Source organism: Melopsittacus undulatus, chromosome W (assembly GCF_012275295.1).
Source record: "Melopsittacus undulatus isolate bMelUnd1 chromosome W, bMelUnd1.mat.Z, whole genome shotgun sequence".
NCBI classification, from domain to species: Eukaryota; Metazoa; Chordata; class Aves; order Psittaciformes; family Psittaculidae; genus Melopsittacus; species Melopsittacus undulatus.
In genome coordinates, this window is record NC_047558.1 from 1,398,834 (window position 1) to 1,426,204 (window position 27,371).

Genomic DNA, 27,371 nt, shown 5'->3' on the forward strand with positions numbered 1-27,371 from the left:
TCTTGCTGTGTGATTCCAGATTCTTAAAATAGAAGCGCAATTTGGGCCTAATTGCTCAATGGATTGTTTGTCTCTGCAGAGGCTGCCCTTCATGTCTTAGACTAAATGTTCTTTGGAGGCTGCAAGCAGGGACAATTTGCCTAGATAACATGTTCCTCCAAAGGGTTTGGAAGGAATTCCTGGCCATGCATGGTCTCCACATATCAAGAAATATCCTGGGGGTAGAGCTTTGGGTATTTGATCATTGTATCGTAACACTGGAGATGATCCTGAGCAGTAAGCGGTTATATTATGATAACTAGCGGGAAGACATGGTATCTTGGTCTCAGGGACTTCACTTGACCATGTATTAAAAGTTATACAGCTCTGATTAGTTTTGTCACATCCCAGGAGTTGGAGTTCTTGCATTGGGATAGTGGAATGATTTAAATTTTTTATTATTCTAATTATTATTATAACATGGTCCTCCAAAGGGTTTGGAAGGAATTCCTGGCCATGCATGGTCTCCACATATTAAGAAATATCCTGGGGGTAGGGCTTTGGGTATTTTATATGCAGCTCAGATTAGTAATCAGTAACCCCAGTCTTGTTTGCCCATGTGAGCCAGACATTCGTGTTTGACCCCACTATTGATGTTTCTTTTTCTATGACTTGGTCCATGGTATAGATATAAAGGATTAATATAAATAACTGCTTCATTTTAACTAGGTATGCTACTTAAATATATATGTCTATTATAATTGGGCCAAGCTTCTTGCAATATGTGCAACACTTGCACTACCTTTACCGCCTATCCAGGTAGTAAGTGATACCCGGACTTATATTGTGATTACAATTGTAACGTTGTTTTGACACCCATGGATCACTCTATCTTTCGTGAGTTAATTTTAATTTTAGTCTGTTATTATTGCTTGATGTGATTTTTCAGGGAGCCTTTGGAGCCTTCTTCACTCGAGTGTGATGAATCCAGGCATTTTGTCCTCTAATTTTGATAGTTGTGAAAGTTGTGAGTACTACTTGGAACGGCCCTTTCCACCTTGGTTCGAGATCTTTTTTTTTCTGTGGGTCTGGAAGTTTTTATATACACGTAATCTCCAGTTTGTATATTATGTATGGGACTATCTAGTTCTCTGCTTCGAGTTCCAGCCACATTTTTTTTACTTTTCCTGAGTTCTTTTCCTAATTCTGTTATATAGTCTTTCATAGTTTCTTTTCTCGCTTGGAGAGGCATTCCCTGTTGGACCTCATATGGTCTTCCATACAGAATTTTGAAAGGACTTGGCCCTTCTCGAGTTCTTGGTTTGGTTCGAATTCTCAGCAGAGCTAATGGAAGTGCCTGAGGCCAAGGTAAACTGGCCTCCTGTCCCAATTTCACAATTTGTTGTTTAATTAGATGGTTCATTTTCTCCACCTGACCACTTGACTGAGGGTGGAAGTATGAAGTTGCTAATCAATACCTAAATGTTTGTTAATTTGCTGTACCAGATTTGAAATATAATGTGGTCCTCTGTCTGAAGATATAGTGGCTGGAACTCCATATCGTGGTATTATTTCCTGTAACAATATCTTTGTTACCTCCCGGGCTTTTGCGCTTCTAGATGGAAAGGCTTCTGGCCAACCTGAAAAGGTGTCTGTTAGTACCAACAAATGTCTATACCCCCTTTTTCTTGGCAGTTCTGTGAAGTCAATATGCCATTGTTGGCCTGGTCCATTACCCCTTCCAATTTGGCCTATTTTAAGTTTGGTTGTATTTTGGGGATATGTTTGAAGGCAAAGATCACATTGTTGAGTTACTTGTTGGATGGTAGCATACAAATTTCTAGCTATGGTTTTATTTATTAAATATTTATGTAAGGCATCCACTCCCCAATGTGTTTTCTGATGCTCATTTCTTATAAGGGCCCATAACAAAGAGGAGGGGACAATTCTTCTCCCTTGTGCACCCCTCCCTATTTAGTATTCCATCCTGATCTGTGATTAATTTCTGATCTTCCTTATTGTAATTTGGCTTACCTTCCAAACGAATGTTCCTATCAGAAATTAGGACTCCTTCTATAATTGCCTCTCTTTTCGCTGCTTCTTTTGCTTCTCTGTCCACCTGCTCATTTCCTTCTTCCTGCTTTGAGCTCACCCACTGGTGAGCCTTAATGTGCATAATTGCTACCTTGTCAGGTAGTTGGACTGCTTTCAACAATCTCACTACCTCTTGTGCATGTTTGATGTTTTTCCCTTGTGAAATCAACAGTCCTCTTTCTTTCCAGATGGCTCCATGTGCATGCACGACTCCAAATGCATATCTTGAGTCTGTGTAGATATTTATATTTTTTCCTTTTGCTAGTTCCAGAGCTCTACTTAGAGCAATCAGTTCCGCCTTTTGCGCGGAAGTATTTGTTGGTAGTGGTCCAGATTCTATTACTTCTCTGCAAGTGGTGATTGCATATCCAGTATGTCATTTTTCACTGATAACATAGCTGCTTCCATTAGTAAACCAGGTTTCTGTGTTGTCCAAAGGGGTAACTTTCAGGTCTGGACAGCTGGAATATGTGTCAGACAATCATGATGTATATGTTCTCCTTCATTTCCGCTGAGGAAAGAAGCTGGGTTGACAATGTTAGTTGTTACTATTTCTGTATCATCATGTTCCACTATGATGGCTTGATATCTCAGGAACCTCTGATGGGAAAGCCAATGCCTACCTTTTACTTCCAGTACTGCAGACACTGTATGGGACACTAGCACTGTGATTTTCTGGCCCAGGGTGAATTTACGTGCTTCTTGAATATTCAGCATGACTGTCGCTATGGCTCTAAGGCACCCCAGCCATCCTTTAGCCATAGAGTCCAATTGCTTAGAAAAATAAGCAACTGCTCAGCGATATGGACCCAAAGTCTGAGCTAGTGTTCCCAAGGCAATCCCCTGTCTCTCGTGAGAAAACAGAAAGAATGGTTTACTCACATCTGGAAGTCCAAGGGCCGGAGCTGACATAAGGGCATTCTTTAGTTGGTTGAAGGCTTGAGTAGCCTCTTTTGTCCATTTAAGATTTCTGCTTCCATCAGCAATGAGTGCATATAGAGGCTTTACATGCAACCCACAGTTGTAAATCCACAGCCTACACCATCCTGTCATTCCCAAGAAGGTTCATAGTTCTTTTATTGTCTGAGGCTTTGGGGTTTGGCATATTGCCTCTTTACGGTTCCGTCCCAAAGTTCATTGTCCGGCAGTTATCTCATAACCCAGGTAAATTATCTTTTGTTTCACTATTTGGGCCTTTTTCTTGGATACTCTGTATCCCTGAAGTCCAAAAAAATTTAAAAGGCTTACTGTCCAGGTCACACAAGCTTCTTCTGTCCGAGCAGCAATTAAGATGTCATCTACATACTGCAATAGTTTTCCCTCTTCAATTGGGGCCTCCCAGGATTCTAAATCTTTTGCCAGTTGTTCTCCAAACAGGGTGGGACTGTTTTTGAATCCCTGAGGCAGCACCATCCATGTGAGGTGAGTTCTGCTTCCACTCCTAGGGTTTTCCCATTCAAATGCAAAGATTTTCTGGCTGGCTTCTTGGAGAGGGAGGCAAAAGAAGGCATCTTTCAAATCTAAAACAGTAAACCAAGTTAGCTCTGGTATCAGGCATATTAACAGGGTATATGGATTTGCTACCACAGGGTAAAGATCTTCAGTTACTTTGTTGACAGCTCGTAAGTCCTGCACTATCCAATATGTCCCGTCAGGTTTATGGACCGGTAAAATAGGGGTGTTAAAATCAGACTGTCACTCCTTTAATAGCCCTAATTGCAAGAAGTTTTCAATTAGTGGGCAGATTCCTTCCCTGTCTTCCTTTTTCAAAGGGTATTGTTTGACTCTGACTGACTGTTTTCCTTCCTTGAGCTTGACCTGTATCGAGGGTGCATTTTTTGGCTTTTCCATTTGTGGCCTGGAAACTCTTGGGAATACTTGATCCAGTATATCTTCTTTGACTTCTCCCTCAACGTGATTGATCAAAACTGAGCTTTAACATCTCTATGTATTGTTGGTCATTTACTTTTAAAGTGATCTTGCCTCCTTTGAAAGTAATGGTCGCCCCCAAGTGTTCTAACTAATCTCTTCCCAAAAGAGCTTATGGATGCCCCATTGTTTTTCCAATTGATATTTTAATGGTTTACAAAAGTACGCCTTTTCACTTTGGCCACTCGCTCCTTTTACCATAATATAATTGTCCCCCAAAGTATTAAAGCTTTGTTTAAAACTGAATACCTTGCGCCTGTATCAACCAAAAATTCCACTTCCTTTTTTTTGTCCCCTAGCTTCATTATCTGCTAGGGAAGATTCCCCAGGTCCCTGTCAGTCTAGTTCCAATTCAGTCACCAGAGCCACCCCATGGCACTCCCCTCCAGGGAAGTCTCACTTCCAGGGTCCAGACTCCCCATAGCACACACACCAATCCAGTTCTACAGAAAAAGAGCCCACTCCCCCACCTCTGCTCTGCTCGATATTCCTCCTCCACCAGTTTCAAAGCAACCAGCGCAGCCATGGGTATAGCAAGACTCAGGTTTTTCTTTTTTATCTGTTTCCAATTCTTATACACCCTTTACTCCCATCCACATTTATTCAACAACCCCTTAGTCCCGTATGTCAACATGTCTGTTCCCACTTGTTTGCCTGCCCCAGCACCCATGCTCAAACACAGGAGCTGCTCGAGCTCCCCTCCTTTCCCCTTGGTTTTCCCTTTGTCGTGGTTTAAACCAAGTCCCCCTACTCCCGGAGAGTTAGGAAGGAGAATCCAAAGAATGTAGCCCCCACGGATTGAGATAAGAACGGTTTAATAGCTAAGGCATAACACAAAACCCCTACTGCCATTTACTACTACAAATAATAATGATACAGCAAACAGCAAGTGAAAAGAATACAACACCCCACCAGCCACCGACCCATAACTCACTCCACCCTGCCTGGCCGAGCACCATGTGCTCCCTCCTCCATTTTCCTCCACAGCTCCCACCCTCCAGCCTTCTCCTTCCCAGTATCCCATCCTGGGCATCACGTGCTATGGTATGGAATACCTCATTGACTAGCCTGGGTCAGGTGTCCTGTCTCTCCTTCCTCCCGGACTCCCCTCCCACCTGGCTGGAAAAAAAAAACCTTGAACAAAAAACACCCTCAAAACATGCTCAAACCATGACATTATCCACCCCTTATTCCATACCATTCACGTCATGCCCAGATCCCACATTTTCAATACACCATCACTCTTAAGTCCACCCCTCGATCATGAGACATCTCTAAGTTGCATCTCTGGACTGATAGCCTGAAGTATCTGGGCCCACCAAAATCATTCACCGTCCCCTTCAGCAGTTCTACAGCTTGCTGCTGGGGACTCCATACAGCTGCCTTCCACCTCCAATGCTTCCAAAGCACTGGAGGGGCCCAGTGGATCAGATACCCGGCTATACTGTCCCACATGTCCTGCCACTCATGACTGTCCAGACTTGGGGACAGTCTCCTGGTGCTCCTATATCCTTGTCTAACCCTAGACAAGACCCAAACCTGACTCTGCTTAACTTTTGGGATCAGACAAAATGGCCGTGGGTAGAACACACTCTGTGTCTGTGCCACCATGCCAATCACCATTACAATCAGCAGGCAGGTCCCAAGGGCACCCAAAAGCCATTCATAACCGTCAGAACTCTCAGATGATACTGCTGCACTTGTCACTGGGGCTGATGTAGCTGCCCTGCTTGCCAGTTCTCCCACTATCAGCTTCTCTTCTCCTGAGTCCGGATCTTCCTTCTCTGCCTTGCTGGGAAATGCTGCGTAGTCTCCTGCATCCTGCTGGGGGTCGGCGGGTGACTTCCGGGGGACACTCTCGGCCGTCAGAGGGTCGGGAACGGCGGCGGGACTCGGTTCCTCCACTGCCTGATCCTGCTGCTCAGCTACCGCCCTGCTCCGCTCCTCCCCCGCCTGCTCCCGCTGCTCTGCCACAGCCGTTTGGCTCCCCGTGCCGCTCTCCCTGGCAGCCTCAGCTGCCGGCAGCTCCCGGGGCCGCTCCTTCCTGGCTTCACGCAGCTCCACACAGACGACGATGAGGATAAGGACAAGGACGGCGAAGAGCAGCGGGACGGCCTGGTACAAGTTCAAGTCCACGGCCACATCCATCCCCCCCTGCTGCCGGAGCCCCACCGTATTACAAGCCTCCGACACAAACACATCCAATCCATACACAAAGTACCCGGCAAAATCCCGAAACAGCGAGATCCAGAGAAAAACCTCTAACAGCCAATAAATCAGCATTGTGACAAGAGACCATAAATCCGCTCAGATCTGTTCTTATCTCAAACCCTCGGGCCCCACGTTGGGCGCCAAAAATGTCGTGGTTTAAACCAAGTCCCCCTACTCCCGGAGAGTTAGGAAGGAGAATCCAAAGAATGTAGCCCCCACGGATTGAGATAAGAACGGTTTAATAGCTAAGGCATAACACAAAACCCCTACTGCCATTTACTACTACAAATAATAATGATACAGCAAACAGCAAGTGAAAAGAATACAACACCCCACCAGCCACCGACCCATAACTCACTCCACCCTGCCTGGCCGAGCACCATGTGCTCCCTCCTCCATTTTCCTCCACAGCTCCCACCCTCCAGCCTTCTCCTTCCCAGTATCCCATCCTGGGCATCACGTGCTATGGTATGGAATACCTCATTGACTAGCCTGGGTCAGGTGTCCTGTCTCTCCTTCCTCCCGGACTCCCCTCCCACCTGGCTGGAAAAAAAAAACCTTGAACAAAAAACACCCTCAAAACATGCTCAAACCATGACACCCTTTTAATTTTCAGTTTTTCCCTGTACTTTTCCAAAGAAAAAATTATAGGATCTGGCGGAGCTATATTAATTTTGCATTTAGTTTGTCACTCCAAGTGGTTTCTGCATACATTATTTCACTTCAAAACCAACATGTATTGTAACAATGTATTATAATTCAGAATTCCATTTTTAGGCCATTTCTCCTGATCTTCCAAAGTATATAAAGGCCACCATTGGTTACAATATTTTACCAGTGTTTTCTTGTTTACGGAGACCCCAGAAGACCAGTTCTTTCCAATGTGCCAAAATGTAACCCAATGGGCTTTCCTTCAGAATTCCCTTATTTTGACCAGCTCCCATTTCAGCCAATCTTTTACAAATCTCTATAGCTTCTCTTTCCCAGTGCTCTGCAAATGCACTTATGAAAATATGAGAGCACCTACACACAAGTTTTATGATATTCTTAGGGGTTTCAGTAAAATTGATGCGCGGATAGACTCCACAACTAGTTAAAGTTGTAAAGTAGGTATGCTTTTATTCAGCGCTGAGGTGCATGGGGATAGCTCCTCCAAAAGCATGCACACCTCAGGGTTGTTCTCCCTTTACATTTATTCTCTTAAGGTATACATAGACATGAGGTTGCTCAATCCGTCCATACATATTTAGTATCTATCCCCGCTTTGTATTATAATGAGCCAGAAGGTCCTTCGCACCTGCGCAGTGCCCCTTCTGGTCATGGACAGGGGTCTCAGGATGAAGTAAATGAGTCTTCCTCTTGTGAGTAGGGGTCTTCAAGATGAAGTAAATGAGTCTTCCTCTTCTTAAACTTTACACCTTTTAACCTTCAGACATGCCCTTAGGGTTTGGTCGGCGCCCAGTCTGCCTCTCCCCGGCTTATCAGTAGGACCAAACACCTGCACTTTTGTCATGGTCCTAAGATTTGATCCAATCCACCTCCAACATTTTTAAGCTCTTGCATATTCTCCTGCAAGTTTTCACAGCTTAGCATGGATTGATTCAGAATGGTCAGATAAGTTCATGCAGCACATACCTTTGAAATCCTCACAACCATGTCCATGGGCCAATTATAAAGCTATGGCTTGGACCATGGTATAGAAATAAAAGATTTCATTTTAAAACCAAAACCTTTTCTACAAGACACCCACTGTGTCTTGCAGTACCCAAACCACCAGATGCCCACTGCCTCCTGTGATTGTAAACCACAGGATGCCCGCTGCCTCTTGTGGGTGTATACCAAATGGACACTAGCAGCCCGGTATACACCTAATTGAGCCAAGCTTCATGTAGTATGTGCAGCACTTGCACTACCCTCATCTCATTCAGGTAGTAAATGATACCTGGATTTATATTCTGATTACAATTGCAACATTGTGTTAACACCCATGGATCACTCTATCTTTCGCGAGTTGGTCTGTTATTACCACTCGATGTGATTTTCCAGGGAGCTTTTGGAGCCTTTTTGAATCCAGATGCTTTGTTCTCTAATTTTGATAGTAGTGAAAGTTGTGAGTAATACTTGGAACGGCCCCTTCCACCTTGGTTCGAGATCTTCTTCCCCTGTGGGTCTGAAAGATTTTATATACACATAATCTCCAGGTTGTATATTATGTACAGGACTATCCAGTCCTCTCCTTCGAGTTTCAGCCACATGTTTTTCTTCTCCCACTTGGAGAGACATTCCCTGTTGGACCCCATATGGTCTTCCATACAGAATTTCAAAACGTCTCAACCCTTCGAGTCCTTGGTTTAGTTCAAATTAACTGGTCTTCTGTCCCAATTTTACAATTTGTTGGTTCATTTTCTCCACCTGACCACTTGACTGAGGGTGGTAGGGAGTATTAAATTGCCAATCAATACCTAGTTGTTTGTTAATTTGTTGTACCACATTTGAAGTAAAATGTGGTCCTCTGTCCAAAGATACAGTGGCTAGAACTCCATATCGTGGTATTATTTCCTGTAACAATATTTTCGTTACCTCACGGGTTTTTGCACTTCTAATTGGAAAGGCTTCTGGCCAACCTGAAAAGGTGTCTGTTAGTACCAACAAAAGCCTATACCCCCTTTCCTTGGCAGTTCCGTAAAGTCAATCTGCCATTGTTGGCCTGGTCCATTGTCCCTTCCAATTTGGCCCATTTTGAGTTTGGGAGTCTTTTTTCTTTTTTCTTTTTTTTTTTTCTTTTTTCTTTTTAGTATTTCCCTTACAAGTTCACTTATGGCTTTTCCTTCATCATCTATTTGCAAACAGCAATTACTAAGGTTAAAGTTTCCACAGACCCCTCCTTCTTGAGCCAACAGGTAATCTAAAGCCATACGATTCTGGTATATTGCAGTTCTCATTTTAGTATTTTGCTTTGCAGTTAATCCTAGTGCATTTTTTTGTTTTATTTACTACTATTTCTACCACAGCTTGTAACCTTATAATTCTATTCAACATATATATAGGAGTCCTGTATCCCCAGGACGCATCTTCGGCCCAAGTTGCAAAAAAATATTCATTCAGGTGGCCACTCATTGTCTTTCCAATTCCACATATAACCCCCTTCACAAAGTAAATTTCCTACTAGTTTTACACCATTTTCTAAATTTTGCCAACAACTTTTTTCTGATTATACTCGTTTGCAAGATCCATTGTTGTCTCCTTTTGTTCCCTTTTCAATTTTTCCAGATTGCAGGGTTGCTTATATTACTCTCCATTGCCTCCCAGGGCCATCTCTCTCCCTGGTTAGTTCCCCCACAAACATAGCAGTTAGATACATTCAATGCTTTAGCTATATTTTCAGCAAGATTTACAAAGAGATTTTTAGCAACTGTGGGAATTTCATATTGGACTCCAGCTTCCATTTCATGATAATAAATGATGTTGTATTGACTCTTTATATTTTTCTTTGATCTTAATACTAATAATCACACCTGGGTCTTCCATATATCTTAAGTCAAATTTTAGTTACTTCTTTCTGTTTCCAATTTTTCAAATCTATGAGAGTTAAATTTACTGGATTGCAGGCACGGGTTGTACAGCTACTGTTTGTTTGTATTCCTGCTATTAAACCTCATAGAGTCTTACATCTCTGGGTTCTGCAGATCAGCTCCCCTGTTGTTAGATCATAGTTTCGGTTCCAGCGAAATTTCCTTTGTAATCACACCTCCTCAAATTTTCTTTGATACTTTTTACAAACCCTTTCCCCATTTTCCTTTCTAACCTCCCAGAAGTCCTCTGGAACTTTTGTGGCTTTTTCCACAAAGTAATCCTTTTATTTCTGGTCTCAGAGAATTACCGATTAGGTAACTGTAATTTCCACCCGCCAGTTTTTCATAAGACACCCCGAGCAATATCGGCCCCACTGGCACCCTGCGTTGCTGTAAAACTGAAATCTGCACTGAGAGCACTGCCACAATATCCACGCGAAATGCTACCCATCACATACAGTTACACTCCCACAAGGCACACAGGGACTTTCTGAGCTACTTAATGATTGTACACAGACAAGAAGACACACAGGACAGAAAAACATAGAGAGAGGCGCAGCCAGACCCCCCCCCCCCCCCCCCCCCTTTTCTAAGCTGCTTACATAGACAAGACACCCAGGCTTACACAGGAAGGACAGCAGGAGGGGCAGCTGGACCCTCCCCCCCCCCCCCACTTTCACAGACAAGACACACAAGACCAAAAAACGTAGATGCTTCGTCCATTTCTGGCCGCTCTCCTCGAAGAGACACGGAACCGTGGATTGGGACTCCACACCCCCTGTGTAGCTATGCTACGTCTCAGTCACACAGAAACACAAACACACATGTGATCCCACACACTCACACTATGGTTCCGCTTACCCTTCTCCTGCTTCTTATGGCAGCAGGTCTGTCCTGGTTCTCAGAATTTGAGATGCAGCAGAAACCTGGTGGGTTCACCTACCCTTCACCTGCTTCCCTTAGCAGGTCCATCCTGATTCCCAAAATTTGGGATGCAGCAAAAAACCAGACTCGTCCGATCCACTCTCAGGATCTCTATCAGCCACTCTATCCGTCGACAAGCCCCTTGCTTGCAAGCCGTACCTGCCAAGGGGAACTTCGCTGTGTGCCAGACGTCTCTGTGCGCCTTACCAGCAGCCCCAGGCCATGCGTATGCCTTATAGGCCCCCTAAATTCCAAGCATACTGTTTCTCCACAGCTGGCACAGGTTGTTGTCTGTCCCCACAGTGAGCAGACGAGAAGCGAGAAGTGGAGCTCCTCCAAGCAAGCAGCCTGGGGCGCCTAGGATGTCCACCCCTCAACGGATCCTGCAGCTGAACAGAGGTCTCCTGCCTAGCTCCCCAAATTGATGCGCAGAAAGCCTCCACAACTCGTTAAATTTGTAAAGTAGGTATGCTTTTATTCAGTGCTGAGGTGCATGGGGATAGCTCCTCCAAAGTATGCACACCTCAGGGTTGTTTTCCCTTTACATTTATTCTCTTAAGGTATACATATGCATTAGGTTAGTAGATACACCTATACATGTTTATTATCTATTCCCGCTTCATATTATAATGAGCTAGAAGGTCCTTTGCGCCTGCGCAGTGTCCCCCCCGGCCATGGGCGAGGGTCTCAGGCTGAAGTAAATGAGTCTCTTGTGGGCAGGGGTCTTCAAAATGAAGTAAGCAGTCTTCCTCACAGTGTACTTTTCACCTTTTTTTTCAACCTTTTTCAGTTGGATGCCCCAGTAATCACGCAATTAGCCAAAACCAGCTATTTTTATATTTCTTTTGATTAAGTAGCAAGGATTTAAGACAGTGTGACCTTCCTGCAAAATTTATTGAGGGACTGGCAAACAAGGTGTATCCCAAGCTAGCAGATGTTTGGGAGGCTCTGTTTCTAAAGTAACTAACTGATAAATTGAAGGATGGTGTGACTTACAACACAGACATTGTTCTTTAAAGCTAAAGATACTTTCGAAGGTTAGTGTGAAACAATTAACTCATGTTTAGTGGGGCCACCAATTTCCACAGACTCACAACATAACTCTATGTTTTTCGTGCACTAGCTTTTCTTATATCAAGCCCCTTGTGCATTAATTTGACCCCCTGGTACATTGACTAAATCCCCCTCTGTCAACTTCAGTCCATTTTCCCCTGTTATGAGAGAGCCATCCAGGAGAAAAAGGGAAGGCCCAGCAGCCTGTGGTTGGCATATGTAGGAGATCCAAATCCAAAATTTTGTAGGTCCAAATGCTCTGCTCAAGTAAGGTCATCTAAAGCAGGTATTGATAGTAGATACATAAAACAAAAAAAGGGGAATGAAAGGATTTTCTCCACACGGACAGTTAGCAAAAGCGCAATTTGTACTAAATTCTTTTAATTTGTCTAGTTTTGATTTTCTTTCTGCAATACAGCTCTTGCAATGTCTGATGGACGATTCCTTGCCCAAACCAACGGTTCTATATAAAGACCTAAGCACTTTGTTCAGTTGTTACAAACAGATAATCAAAACAGAAAGTGTAGAATTAAGCTTTTTATAGGTTGGCTTTTATTTGCTATAATTTTGCCTATCTTAATATTAGCTGCTGGGTCTCCTGCTATTGCATCACTAACAAAATCAGTACAAATGGCTCACACTGTTAGCCAGGCTTTGCAAAATGTCACTAACTTAGTATTCAAATCACAATTGATTTAATAATTTTGTTAATCTTTTTATGTATTCTTATCTGTGTACCTTGCTTGTTTCAATGTTTACAACAACTTATTGATAAATCTATAAAAGCTGTCTTTATAGTAAAAAAAAAGGGGGAGATGTGGGTGACGGGACAGAAATAGTTAATGAAATGGATCTGGCTTAAGCCTTGGCAACAGTGAAGAAAACACCAGGTGTTTAGCCCTGGTGGGGCTTAAGCCTTGGGAAGGGTAAAGAGAACAATGAAGGGTAAAGATGGGTTAGCAAAACAAAGCAGGTGTTTTGCAAGATAAAGCAAGATGTGCAATTCAAAACCAGAGCAAACACTGGAAATATTTGTAACCCTTAGTGGTTTTGCTGAATCAGGATGACAAGTAAGAGAGTGGAAAATTACTGCTTAGCACTTAGTGGACTATAAAAGGAATTTGAGATGCCCAATAAAGGTCTTCAGATTTCACCAGAACTGGAGTCTGTCTTTGATACGCCACATGTGGGAAGCAGGAAGGATGTGGGTACAGAGATGGGAACCTGCCTTGTGGTAGCTACTGCCTTTGTGCTCCTGGGCTGCCCCAGCGTGGTATGGGGTGAGCAGAGGGCAGTCCTGGTTTGGTGCAGGCAGTTTGTGGGGAACAGGTCTTAAATATCTCCTCGTTCACCCTTTTATGGGTGGCCTGCTCCTTTCTTCCTTCCTGCCTATGTCGTTATTGCAGCTTATGACTAGTGAGAGAGAAAAGAATCTTTCTTTGCAAGGAGCACTGGATCCAACTTGGGGGGGCTGCCCAAAGGTGAGTTTTCTTTGCCTCTGCTGGTTCTTCACCTTCCTCTTCCATTGGCTGGAGCAAGGTCCTTCACTTGGGCGCGTTTATCAGAACCTAAGTGCTGGTAGCCTGTTTTCTATTTTCCCTTTGAAATTTGGGCTGCTGCAGGACCTCAGAGCAAGGCACAGGCAAGCTCAGACTGAATGGGGCAGCTGGTGGCATCATGTGGGTGAGGCAAGGCTAGGACATCCCTCAGTGCTGGTGGCAGGGAGCAGACAACAGGGTTTTCCTGGAGAGCTTTCTGTCTGTTTGCTTTGTGCTGGGGCAGGAGCAGTCTGGGTGAGAGTCAGGCCCTGGTACAGGCTTCGTTCCCTCCCTGTGGCTGCCCTCTCACTCTTTGTCTCCTTAAGTGGATCAGAATACAGAGCTCTGATCACAGAGCTGATACACAGGAGTAAAAAAAAAATCTGAGCCCAACTGCTCCTTGCCCTCTCTGGCTCCCTTCCTGCATCTCCATGGGTGGCCTAGGCCAGATGGTGTCATCTGCTTTGAGGGATTACACTTCCAGGGTGATGCATGAGGCAGGCACAGCTGGAGGCAAGGGAAATATTGAGTTTGAGTTTTGCCATTGGCCACTGCCCAGGGAAAAATGAGTAACCATATGTCCTGGGTTCAGCAGTAGCAGTCATTTTCCTCCTTAGTAGCTGGTGCAGTACTGTGTTTTTGACTTTAGCTTGAGAATAGTGCTGATAACAATAATGTTTTCAGTTGTTGCTCAGTAATGTTTACTCCGATCAAGGACTTTCTGAGTCTCATGCTCTGCCAGGGAGGAGGGGCATGGGAAGCCGGGAGGAAGCAGACAGGACACCCGACCCAAACTAGCCGAAGGGGTATTCCATACCACAGCACGTCATGTCCAGTACAGAAACTGGGGGGAGTTGCCCAGAAGGCCCACAGCTCAGGTTGGGCTGGGTATCTGTTGGGGGGTGGTGAGCAATTGTATTCTCTTCCCTTGTTCTTTCCCTTATCATTATTATTATTGGTGGTAGCAGTAGTGGTTTTGTGTTATACCTTAGTTACTGGACTCTTATCTCAACTCATGGGAGTTATATTCTTTTGATTCTCCTCCTCATCCCTCTGGGAGCAGGGAGAAGGAAGAAGGGGGGGGTGTAAGTGAGCGGCTGCATGGTTCTGAGTTACTGTTTGGGCTTAAACCATGACAGAGGAAAGGAGATGATGGATGCCATCACCCACACTCCAGTGGTGTGTGGATCCCCACCCTGCCTGGAGGATGCTGGCTCTTTTCCAGGTTGAGCTTCTGCAACCCACTTCTGGGGAGCTGGGGGTAGATTCTGTCAGGGCTGCCAGGGCCAGGCTGAGCAGGACTCGCATCCCCCTGAGCCACCAAAAGCACTGTCCCCTACTGCAAGTGCATTCCTGCCCTCACAGGATCCTGCACCCATGCGTGTCAGAGGTGACCCTGCTGTGGGCACACTGGGCAGAGTGTGAACCTCCAGTGAAGGGCCCTATCACAGTGTTGGGCTATGTCTCCCACAGGGTCCCTCCCTGCTGTCCATGAATGATTCCAGGTAGCCCTAGAGCTCCTGGCACTGCTGCAGCATCTGGGGAAAAGCAGGAAGGGGGTGGGAAGTGATGTCCCAGCTCAGTCAACCCTGGCAGCCTGGGTCTCTGCTCCTACTGCTGCTGATTCCCCCCTGGAGAATTGCTCCTGGCCCCTGTCCCACCCAGAGTCAGCAAGGAGCCCACTCCTGGCCCAGGGAACGGGGTGCCACAAGCCTGGTTCTGGGCACCCTGGTCTGGCTTTCCCTGTGAGCCCCAGCTCACCACCCCAGTGAGCACCAGTAGAGCCAGGGAAGCAGATCTCCATCCCACCACATGCCTCTGCAGTTTGGTTTTCCATCCTATTAAAGGCTGCGCATCATTTTTCCCTGGATAAAACCAATTCTCTATTCCCCCTGGTCTAATCTTTCCCACTCCCAGTGATCATTCCCTGGATCTCTGCAGCTGCAGGGCCCAGGAGCCAAAGCATCCACTGAACCTACTTGAGGATGGACCACACTCCATGCGCCCTGTGCGGGGAATGGCTGTGGCCACCCTGGGGCTGGGGCACCCAGCTGGGGGAGAACAAGTTACGCTGTGTTCCCAGCAACATTCCCACTGTTGTGGGAGCTGGTGAAAGGTGTCTCTGTCCCTTGCTGGGGGAGCTGTTTCCACTGACTGCCCCAGTACTGGTAGCCTCAGAGTTGGTGCTGCTGCAGGGACACCACTGGCCACTGCCCCATATCTCTCCATGGCACCCAGCTCCCAGGCAACTCCCCCATTGACCCCAAATTTGCTCAGTCCCCAGAAAAGAAGCACCACGGCTCTCCACACACCCAAACCATTTAATGTACGTACAAGGTGGCCGTGCCTACAGGACCCTGTGCTCCCAGCAGGGCCCAGGCTGAGCTGAACCCAAAAGAGGGGTTGCAAAGATGGTGTCATTCCCACTTGCACCCTCTTTAGGCACCACATCCCTGTATCTCTGTGGTTCAAGAGGAAACACGGCTGTGAGCTCAGCATCCCCCTTCCCCTTGTGTTTCCTGGCTAGCACAGTGCTAGCAGCTGAGACCTGCCACCTCGCAGCATGTGAGAGCAGCCCCAGCCTGCTCCCCGCATGTGGTACAGCCACAGCGTGATGGGGAGCAATGTGAAGGTCACAGCCCAGGGGAGCACAAGTAGAATGTGGATGCTCTCCAGCCCCACTATGACCATCCTCTGGTGGCAGCACAGTTGCTTGAGGGTACATGACACATCCCCCCTTTTCTGAGGCTGAAAGAGCATCAAGCAACAAGGAAGGAGTGGGGCTGAGGCCGTGGGGAAGGACAAGGGGAGGGGAGGTCAGAATCATCATTAGCAGCATGGTGGTGGGGAGGTCTGCGGAGAAGCAGGGTCAGATGCACTCCTGCAGGGAGAGCGTGCAGTACAAGAGGATCTGCAGGGTGCCCTTCCTCTGCATGATGATGACATACATGAGGCTGAGGATTGTCGTGGTTTAAGCCCAACCAGTAACTCAGAACAACGCAGCCGCTCACTCCCCTCCTTCTTCCACCCCCTGCTCCCAGAGGAATGGGGAGGAGAATCGAAAGAATGTAACTCCCATGGGTTGAGATAAGAACAGTACAGTAACTAAGATATAACACAAAACCACTACTGCTACCACCAATAATAATAATGATAAGGGAAATAACAAGGGGAAAGAATACAACCACTCACCACCCACCGACCGATATTCAGCCCAAACTGAGCAGAGATATAGCCCTTCCAAGTAACTGCCCCCAGTTTCTATACTAGGCATGATGTGATGTGGTATGGAATACCCCTTTGGCTAGTTTGGGTCGGGTGTCCTGTCTCTGCTTCCTCCTGGCTTCCTGTGCACCTCCTCCCTTGCAGAGCATGGGACTGAAAAGTCCTTGATTGGAGTAAGCATTACTTAGCAACAACTAAAAAACATCAGTGTTTTATCAGCACTATTCTCAAGCTAAAGTCAAAAACACAGTACTGCACCAGCTACTAAGGAGGAAAATGACTGCTACTGCTGAACCCAGGACAGTATCCACCCCTTATTCCATACCATTCACATCATGCTCAGATCCCATAGTTTAAAATATAGCATCACTTTTGTATCATATATACATATATATACACACACATACACAAACACACACAGAGATATCATTCCTTAGTCCATGGACCAATCCCTGTAAAGCTGCTGAATTCATCCATTCCATGATGTTGGGCTCCATCTCTCGTAACAGTTTTTCAGAGCAGGAGAGATGGTGTGCAGTGTTAGATTGTTGCCTGCTTATGACACCTCTGAACATGTCTGGTCACTACTGAGATTCTCTGGTTTCATCAAAGTTCACTTGCTGTTGGGATGATGGTAGGACAGAAGTCAGGGCCAGTTGCTGGTGACCTGAAGACATGTAGTTGATGGGCTATAAAAGTGCTACATAGCAGACAACAGCATACAATTTGAGTTCATTGTCTGTTTTCCCACAAAATCCTTGGGGGTACCCCTTGAGGTACACACCGGACTTCCCCATCTTCCCACATTACCCACCAAGTATATCTGGCTTCTTGAGCAAAAGCAATCCCACGAATGGGTTTGCCTTTACCTGAAACAGGAATAATCTAGAATCTTCCCCAGCAAATTATTTATGTGCACCACAGGAACTTTATCCCCCCTCTACATTATGTACAAGTTCTGACTGGGCTGGGCCAGCCCTGTTGGCAGATCTCCTAGTGTTGACCAACAAGGTGGCTTTTGGTAAATGTATATCCCAATGTTTGAAAGTTCCCCCACCCATTGCTCTCACTGTAGTTTTTAACAGCCCATTGTACAGTTTGATTTTCCCAGAGGCTGGTGCATGGTAGGGGATGTGATATACCCACTCAATGCCATGCTCTTTGGCCCAAGTGTCTATAAGCTTGTTCCAGAAATAAGCCCCACTATCTGATTCAGTTCTTTCTGGGGTGCCATGTGGCCACAAAATCTGTTTCTCAAGGCCCAGGATAGTGTTCCGGGCAGTGGCGTGGGGCACAGCATATGTTTCCAGCCATCCACTGGTTGCTTCCACCATGGTAATGAAACAAGGAGGCACAAAATGTAATCAGTTCTAAAGTAATGATAAGTTTGGCTTTGTAATGAAAAGTAACCGTTTTGCCTGAAGGCAGTTTCAGGTCCTCAGAACCTCAGTACAAAAGGTGTGAGAAAAACAGAATGGAAAACGACCGGGGGGGGGGGGGGGGGGGGGGGGGGGGGGGGGGGGGGAGTGGGTGGGTAGCACCTGGGATTAGCTGATGGCCAGGATGGGAGCAGTTAAACCTATTGATAAGTAAAAGAACAGGATGATTGCTATGTCTGTAATGTTAATTAAGCTGGGAACGACCATCACATTTTTGTATGAATGCGGGAAACTTTCTGGAAATGATGTAATATTCCCAGTGACTATATAAGGATGGTCTCTAGAGCAATACGGGGACACACGTTAGGAGGAGCTATCCCCCGTGTCTCCCGGCGCCGTAATAAAGAATACCTGCTTGTCAACTTGAAACTCTGTTGGCGAGTTTGTTCATGGAGTTTTCTCCGAATCAATTTGGCACCCCAGATGGGACCCTCTCTGCTCGGCTGCAGGACCCGCTGAGGACAGGGCTCCCTAGGGCCCTCAGGAGTTTTTTCCTGGAGGGACCCCTCGACTCATTCGGATCACTGCGGGAGCAGACAAGGACCATCTTCAGAAAAGGTATTCTTTTATATTTTAAGGGGGGATCCTGCAAGACGCAGTGGCAGAAGGCGTCTTGTAGAAGGCATTGTATATTGGTTTGGTAAGCGTACGCATGGTGAGGAAGCCTTCCGTAATTCGAGATAGGAAATCTCGTGGGTAAAGGCGTATACCCGGCTGCTAGCGTCCGTTTGGTATACACCCACAAGAAGCAGTGGGCATCTTGTGGTTTGGGTCATGCAAGACACAGTGGCAGTAGGCGTCTTGTAGAAAAGGTTTTTACCTGTATACAATCACAAGAGGCAGTGGGCATCTTGTGGTTTGGGTCCGCAAGACACAGTGGGTGTCTTGTACAAAAGGTTTTACGCACAAGAGGCAGCGGGCATCCTGTGGTTTACAGTCACAGGGGGCAGTGGGCATCTTGTGGTTTGGGTCTGCAAGACACAGTGGGTGTCTTGTACAGAAGGTGTAAAACAAGAGGCAGAGGGCGTCCTGTGGTTTACAATCACAGGAGGCAGTGGGCATCTTGTGGTTAGGGTCCTACAAGACACAGTGGGTGCCTTATAGAAAACAAGTTGGGTCCTGCAAGACACAGTGGGTGTCTTATAGGAAGGGTTTTGGATTTTACTGGTATTTGACTTCTATTGTGGCTTGTTACAGTTGTGATTTTGGTCTTGTGATTTTTTGTATTGGTGACAGACTGCTATAAATGTGTCTCTGTTTCAAGTATTGTAACTGTGGAGTGTCTATTCTGTGGCTTGTTATAGTGATGATTTTCGTCTTGTGATGTTAGTGTTGGCGACAGGTTATAACTATTAATTGTTTGATACGATTTTAGTCTCTGTCTCAAGTGTTGTAACTGTGGAGTATGTGTGTGTGATCCCGTGTGTGTGTGTGAATGCGAGATTGATAATGGGAAATCAGCAGAGTGGAGAGATCTTGAAAAGAAGTCCTTTAGGGTGCATTTTGGCACATTGGAAAGAACTGGGAGGGTTTCCTGGGGGCTCGGTAAATGAAAAAAAAAAAAAAAAGTTGATAAAATATTGTAACCAATGGTGGCCTTTGTATAGTTTGGAAGATCAGGGAAAATGGCCTAAAAATGGAATTTGAATTATGATACATTGTTATAATTAATGTTTTTGAGGTGGCAAGGAAAACTGAATTAAGTAATGTATGCAGATATGACAGACGGAGTGCAAAATTAATATACCTTCGCCAGATCCCTTAATTTTGGCTTTGGAAAAAGACAGGGAAAAACTTGAAAGCTAAGCTGGAGAGATGTTGTTCAGATCGTGATACTGGGGAAAGATGCTTAAAGTTAAGGAAAACCAAGAAGGAAAGTAGGGGAGCTCGGGCAGCTCCTGTGGTTGAGCGTGGGATGAGTGCTGGGGGAAGTGCATGGGATGGCTCCGGTGGCTGAATTGGAGCTAGACTGACGGGGACCTGGGTAATCTACCCTAGTAGATCTACTGGTTAAATTAAAACCAGGGACTAGAGGAAATAAAGTAGAATTTTAGTGGATACGGGAGCAACTTGTTCTGCGTTAAGTCAGAGGGAAAAGAATTTGTTACAGATGTGGGAGCTACTGGTCACCAAGGAAAAAAAAAATTCTTTCCAAAACCCTTTCAGTACAAATTGGAAAAACAAACGGGAATGCATAAATTTTTATGCATACTAAATTCTCCAAAATCTATATTAGGGCTAGAAGAAGCATTTAAAGAAGGTAAAATGGAATTGAGAGTTAAAAATCAGTTAATTTCAGTTTTGTGTTTATATCTTCAACAGAAAAGCGAACAGGAGGACCCCCCCTGAAATAGAAGAAATCCTTAATCAAGTATATCTGGGAGTATGGGCATCTGAAGTTCCAGAAATGGCGATAAGAACTGCTGAAAAAAAAGGTGGACACACGCGTCTTGAGTAAAAGGACCCATAAAAGAATGGAAAGCTGTGACTGAACCCAGAGACGCCAAGTTGACCCTCAAGAGGACTTGGATAAGTAACTGAGGGAATTCATATTGACTCCTGTAAATTTGATACGGGAAATGCAGATATAGTTGAAATTATTTTAAGAAACCATAGGATAAGGGCCAGTACCAGTCCATGTCCTATATGCAAACACTGTAATTTGTATATTAGACCTAAGTGTCCCAATTGTTTGAAGTATATTATTACTCGTAGGGGAGACCAGGAACAATTTTCTGATGAATCAATTACAGTTCTTTTGCATTCGGTGTGAAATTACCACCTCGTTGGAATAGTTGTTGTGGGTCAAATACTATTAGCATAATAGCCAACAGGGAATATACCTTTAACCTACCAGAGAGGGCAAGACCGGAGGGAATTGGTGCTGCAGCTGAAAAGGTCTGCCGAGGGCTGCAACCCCTGGGGCTGTGACCACTGAGCACTATGATCCTAACCGGACCTCTTTTGGTGTCGATTCTGATAGGAACCATATGGGAAAATGCCGTGGCTTCTAAAATCATTCACAACAACTGTAGTGAATGCATTACCACAACTAGACAAGGGAGAGTAACCTCTCAAATGCTGATCTACCACACCTTTTATGAATGCAAAGGAACAAAGACAGGCAGTTGCATATACAATCAAACTCAGTGAGAACAAATTCAAAAGGAAGATTAATTGGAATAAGTTATAATGAAGTTATAACCAATTTGAGTACCTCACTGTCAATAATTTTTGATGCATGTGATATTATAGATGATGATTTAGATACTAATTGTGGAAGTTCAGAGTGGAGGCTAGCCAACCAAAATATATTTGCCCAGGTGGATACCAATGTCACATAAATCCTGATGATGTACCTAGTCAAACAGCTAGGTATCAGTCATCACACCTCTGTGGAAGAAAAGGATGGTCTTGTGTATGCTGGAATACTGCAGGCTGGGGATATGACTATCAATGTAAGACTCTATGAGGTTTAATAGCAGGAATAGCTGTACAACCCGTGCCTGCAAGCCAGTACATTTAACTGAAATTTAACTGAAAAATTGGAAACAGAAAAAAAGTAACTAAAATTGGACTTAAAATATATGGAACTGGAGAAGACCCAGGTGTGATTATTAGTATTAAGATCAAAGAAAAATATAACGAGTCAATACAACATCATGTATTATCATGAAATGGAAACTGGAGTCCAATGTGAAATTCCCACAGTTGCTAAAAATCTCTTTAAATCTTGCCGAAAATATAGCTAAAGCATTGAATGTAACTAACTGCTGTGTTTGTGGGGGAAATAACTGGGGAGAGAGATGGCCCTGGGAGGCAATGGAGAGTAATATAAGTGACCCTGCAATCTGGAAAAATTGAAAAGGGAACAAATGGACCAGGCCAACAATGGCAGATTGACTTTACGGAACTGCCAAGGAAGGGGGGTATAGGCATTTGTTACTAAATTGAATAATAATCAAATGGTTTGCTGTCTTGGATTTAAAGGACTCTTTCTTTTGCTTAACACTGGACAAAGAAAACCAGAATTATTTGGCTTTTGAATAGGGAAAATCCTGGCACAGTAAGGAAAACTCAACTAATTTGGACAGTATTACCTGAAGGGTTTAAAACCAGTCCAACGAGTTTTGAAATCAGTTAACACTGGAACTAAAAACATGGAATCCACCCACTCAGAGGGACTCTGTTACAATATGTGAATGACCTATGTCTCGTTAATGGTGGAATTATTGAATTTTCTGGGACTGAATGATTATCAGGTATCCAGACAAAAGGCCAAACTATTTCAAACCTGAGTTTCCTACCTAGGATATGAAACAACAGGAGAACAGAGAAGTTGGAACTGCTAGAAAAGAAGCCATTTATCAAACGCCACAACCATCAACCATCAAGGAGTTCTGTACGTTCCTGGGAATGACTGGATGATGCAGACATGGATACACGATTATGGTGTTCTGGTAAGACCACTATATGAACTGTTAAAAGAAACCTCTCTCTTTGGAATAGACCGATTCTGTAGAGGAGGGCTTTAAAACAGAGCTAATGAGAACCGCAGCTCTGTGACTTCCGGATGTGACTAAATCGTTTTGGCTATATTCCTATGAAGAGGGAATAGCTTTGGTCCTTGCTCAGAAGCTAGGACCCTATAAGAAGACAGTGGTGCATTTTTCAAAACAGCTGGATGAAGCAAGCAAAGGATAGCCCAGATGCCTAAGAGCTGTGGCTGCAGTTGTCATGAACATTGAAGAGGCTTGCAAATTTACCTTGGGACAAAAGATTACTGTACTAGTGTCTCATGTTGTATTAGCAGTTCTGGAACAGAAAGAAGCCCACTGGTTATCTCCTTCATGGTTTTTTTTTTGGTTTTTGTTTTTACCAAATTTGAAAGAAACCTGGAACATGCTGAACAAGAGCCCTGGAACTGTCTAAAGACAAAAGGATAAATATTTGGACTGATTCTAAATATGCATTTGTGGTCCATGGACATGGTGATGGCTGAAAAGAATGAAAACTTTTTAAAAAAAAAAATTTAAGCTGGTGACTCTGATCAGGAAACTGGAAATAATTTGGCCAATATTGAAGCCAAACAAGAAGCTGAACAATCTAAAATCATTCTTTTAATCCCTGATGGCAAACTAACAATTGAGAAATCTAAACCTAGATATTCAAAGGAGGATAAAAAATTGATTGAAGATCTCAAAGGACAGGAAAAAGGGGGTTGGGTTCAGATACATGATGGGCGAATTGTAATTCCCTGTAATCAACTCTGGAAGATACTTCAGGAGGAACCTAATAAAACTCATTGGGGTCGCAACTCTTTGTATAAATACTTAGACAAATTGTAGGAAGGAGAAAATAGAAATCAAATTGGTACAACTGGGGAGGAAGCTACCCAGGACAGTACTGGCAAATAAATTTTCCTGAGTTACCGAGAACAGAAGGTTACCAATATTTGTTGGTGTTAACGGATACTTTTTCAGGGTGGCCAGAAGCATTCCCTTGTAGAATAAATAATGTAAGACAAGTAATTGGAACATTGTTAAATGATATACCTTGTTTTGGAGTACCAGAGGCAATTTCTTCCGACCGAGGCTCGCACTTTAGAGCAAAATAGTTACAAGAAACTAGCAAAAAATAGAAGCTGATTGGCAACTACATGTACCATACAGGCCCCATGTCAGTGGGCAAGTAGAAAAGACAGTTCATCTGATCAAAAGATCAGACTGGTAAAATATGTCAGGAAATAAATTAATATTGGTACCAAGCCTTACCACTGGCTCTATTAAGGCTTTGAATTAAACCTCAGTCAAAAGAAAAGGCTAGACCATGTAAAATTTTATATGGAAGACCATATCAGTCCCAGTTTAAAGGAGAAAGTCTTCTGGAAGTGGGAGAAGGCTATCTCTGAGAGTTTTACCACCTTTACAGCAGTGAAGATAAAGGAACAACCTGCTTGGATACATTATTCAAAAATAAAGAAAGCACCAGAACCAGAGAAGACATGGCGGATTGAACCCTCAGGCTCCTGGTGTATGAAATTGTATTGGTCATAATTTGAACTTATATGATAACTGGCATACTAGTTTGGAACCAATACTTATACCTGAAATTAATGCAGAATGTTGCTAAAACTGTTAATTGTAGTGGCTGTTGAGTGTGTGCACAGTTGCCTGAATCAGGAGATCAGGGCCTTCCATTAATTGGCATTCCAGTTTCCAACACTATCTCATGGACAAATTTGTGGGTGATATCTAAAATGGTATTACAAAGCCGAATGGCTCTAGACGTTATTGGCTTCACAAGGAGGGGTTTGTTCCATAATCAGTGAAAGTTGCTGAAACAAAGAGGCACAAAATGTAATCAGTTCTAAAGTAACGATAAGTTTGGCTTTGTAATGAAAAGTAACCGTTTTGCCTGAAGGCAGTTTCAGGTCCTCAGAACCTCAATACAAAAGGTGTGACAAGAACAGAATGGAAAACGACCAAGGGGTGGGTAGCACCTGGGACTAGCTGATGGCCAGGATGGCAGCAGTTAAAACCTATTGATAAGTAAAAGAACAGGATGATTGCTATGTCTGTAATGTTAATTAAGCTGGGAACCACCATCATATTTTGTATGAATGCGGGAAACTTTCTGGAAATGATGTAATGTTCCCAGTGACCATATAAGGATGACCTGTAGAGCAATACGGGGACACACGTAAGGAGGAGCAATCCCCCGTGTCTCCCGGCGCCGTAATAAAGAATACCTGCTTGTCAACTTGAAACTCTGTTGGCGAGTTTGTTCATGGAGTTTTCTCCGAATCATTGCTGTTCCTGAAACAAATCTGGAGGAAATTTGGAAATAAACTAAAATCTTTCATAAAATGGCCAAGGATGATACCTCCTGGGGGTTTAAAGAAATATGGAAAAAGTTAACTTCATGGTTACTTGATCTCTCCTGTTTAAGGCAACTGGTTGCAGGATATTAATATTGTTTTAATATTCATTACTTGTGGTATAACAAAATTTTCTTTCTGGTATTGTAAATGATCTATGATAAGTTATGAAGATTGGAAAAAGAAGTGAAATTTAAGTATCAAGTAGAAACAGGAAACTTTCAAAAGACTCTAGAAGGTAATGGTATTATATAAAATGTTGCAAAAGAATTTGCAAAAGGACAGAAAAAGGGGGGATTGAAACAAAGAGGCACAAAATGTAATCAGTTCTAAAGTAATGATAAGTTTGGCTTTGTAATGAAAAGTAACCGTTTTGCCTGAAGGCAGTTTCAGGTCCTCAGAACCTCAGTACAAAAGGTGTGACAAGAACAGAATGGAAAACGACCAGGGGGTGGGTAGCACCTGGGACTAGCTGATGGCCAGGATGGCAGCAGTTAAACCTATTGATAAGTAAAAGAACAGGATGATTGCTATGTCTGTAATGTTAATTAAGCTGGGAACGACCATCACATTTTTGTATGAATGCGGGAAACTTTCTGGAAATGATGTTAATATTCCCAGTGACTATATAAGGATGGTCTCTAGAGCAATACGGGGACACACGTTAGGAGGAGCTATCCCCCGTGTCTCCCGGCGCCGTAATAAAGAATACTTGCTTGTCAGCTTGAAAACTTTGTTGATAAGTTTGTTCATGGAGTTTTCTCCGAATCAGTAAGCACATGATGCTTGCCTTGGCGGGTTGGTGGGAGTGATATAATCAGTCTGCCAGGCCTCTCCATATTGGGCCATACTGGTCATGCCAGTCTGGGCTGCCAGGCTTGGGGGGTCGGTCTGGTTTACCTGGGGTGGTGGTTTAGGGTGTCTCTGGTCTGCCAGGTCTCCAGGGTGTTACAGTGGGTAAAGGCTTGGTGGGCTGAGGGTGGCCATCCATGGTACCTGGATTGGGTGGGTAAGAGAAGGGTTGGGGTGATGCAGACCGTCAGCATCCTGCCTCAGTTTCTCCAGACACATCCCACCCTTGAGCTGACCCCCACCCAGCTCCTCACCATAGAGCTGCTGGATGCCCTTGAGGTCATCCTTGGGCAGCTGGAAGTTCTCCATATCCATACACTTGTGGAAGGGGGCCATGATTGTGCTGGGGTTGCTGGAGTGCTCCAAGCCCAGCGAGTGCCCCGGCTCATGCACAGCTGCCTAGAAAATGTGGTTCCCTGCAGGGAAAGGCACCATCAGCAAAGTGGGGTGGAGGACACAATGTCCTTGGCCCCAACAATCTGCAAAGAAGGTGCTCCAGTGGGAGGTGTTCTCCTGCTGCTCTTGCGCATACCAGAGCATACCCCTGCCCTCAAACCCAGGGACCACCAGGCTCCTCTGGTTGCCTTCACCACCTCCTTGGCCCTCAGCTCACCAGACATGTTCTCCAGAGTCCAGGGTTCATCCAAGTCAAAATGCATGTCCCCCCCATGCCAGGGCCAGGAAAGTAGGTGTGAACCAATCCCCCCCCCCCCCCCCCCCCCCCCCCAATGCCATCAAAGGGGGAGCTGTCTCCATGGAAGCCAGAGGTGAAGAGCACCATGATGTTGGCCTCCTTTCACTTTTGCTGGAAGGGCACCTCCTGGAAAACCAGCGGTGTGGCTTGTTCCCAAACCCGGAACGCTCAGCAGATGGCTTCGTATGAGTGGTATCGACCCAGCTTCTCCCTGTAGTTTTGGATGCCGGGGGTACAGATCTTACTGTGGGATGGCCTGGGACAGAGCTCACTCCCCAAGGGGGCCCATGACATTCCATGGGCTGGGGGAGTGGGGAGCCCAGGCTGGAGACATTAGGTAACTGAAGGTGAGATGACTGACTCCAGCAATGCCCCATCAATGTGTACCACTTCTGCCGCATGTTGGACTTCATCTGTGCCCCAAACTGGTCTGGGACCCCGCAGTGGGGACGTTTTATCTACCTGCCAGGATGGCATTGAGCCAGGGTGAGCCCATGGCAGTCAGGGATTCCAAGGAGAGGTCTTGGCTGCAGGGCGGCAGCCCCCAAAAGGGGAGATGCAGTTCCCATGGGAGATAGCACCCACATTTCCAGAGTCAGGCAGAGCTCTGGGAAAGAGTCAAAGAGCCCAGAAGTGGAGCTGCGTGCTGACAGAACAGGAGGACATGAAGAAACTCATACCTTGGTCTCCTCATCCAAGACACTGGTGACAGCAATGCCATAGAACTTCTGCATCTTGGTGAGGGCCATGGAGGTCTGAGCCAATGTCCTGGTTTCAGCAGTAGCAAACATTTTCCTCCTTCTTAGTAGCTGGTGCAGTACTGTGTGTTTGACTTTCAGGTTGGGAACAGCGCTGATAACAATGATGATTTTTAGTTGTTGCTAAGTAATGTTTACTCTGACCAAGGACTTTCTGAGTCTCATGTTCTGCCAGGGAGGAGGGAAAGCTGGGAGGAAGCAGAGACAGGACATCTGACCCAAA

General features: G+C 45.0%; 1 pseudogene; it reads right to left on the minus strand.

Annotated features, from left to right (window-relative positions):
• Nucleotides 1–203: 203 nt before the first annotated feature.
• LOC117437993 (uncharacterized) lies at nucleotides 204–27,139 on the minus strand (annotated as a pseudogene).
• Between the last annotated feature and the right edge of the window lie 232 nt (nucleotides 27,140–27,371).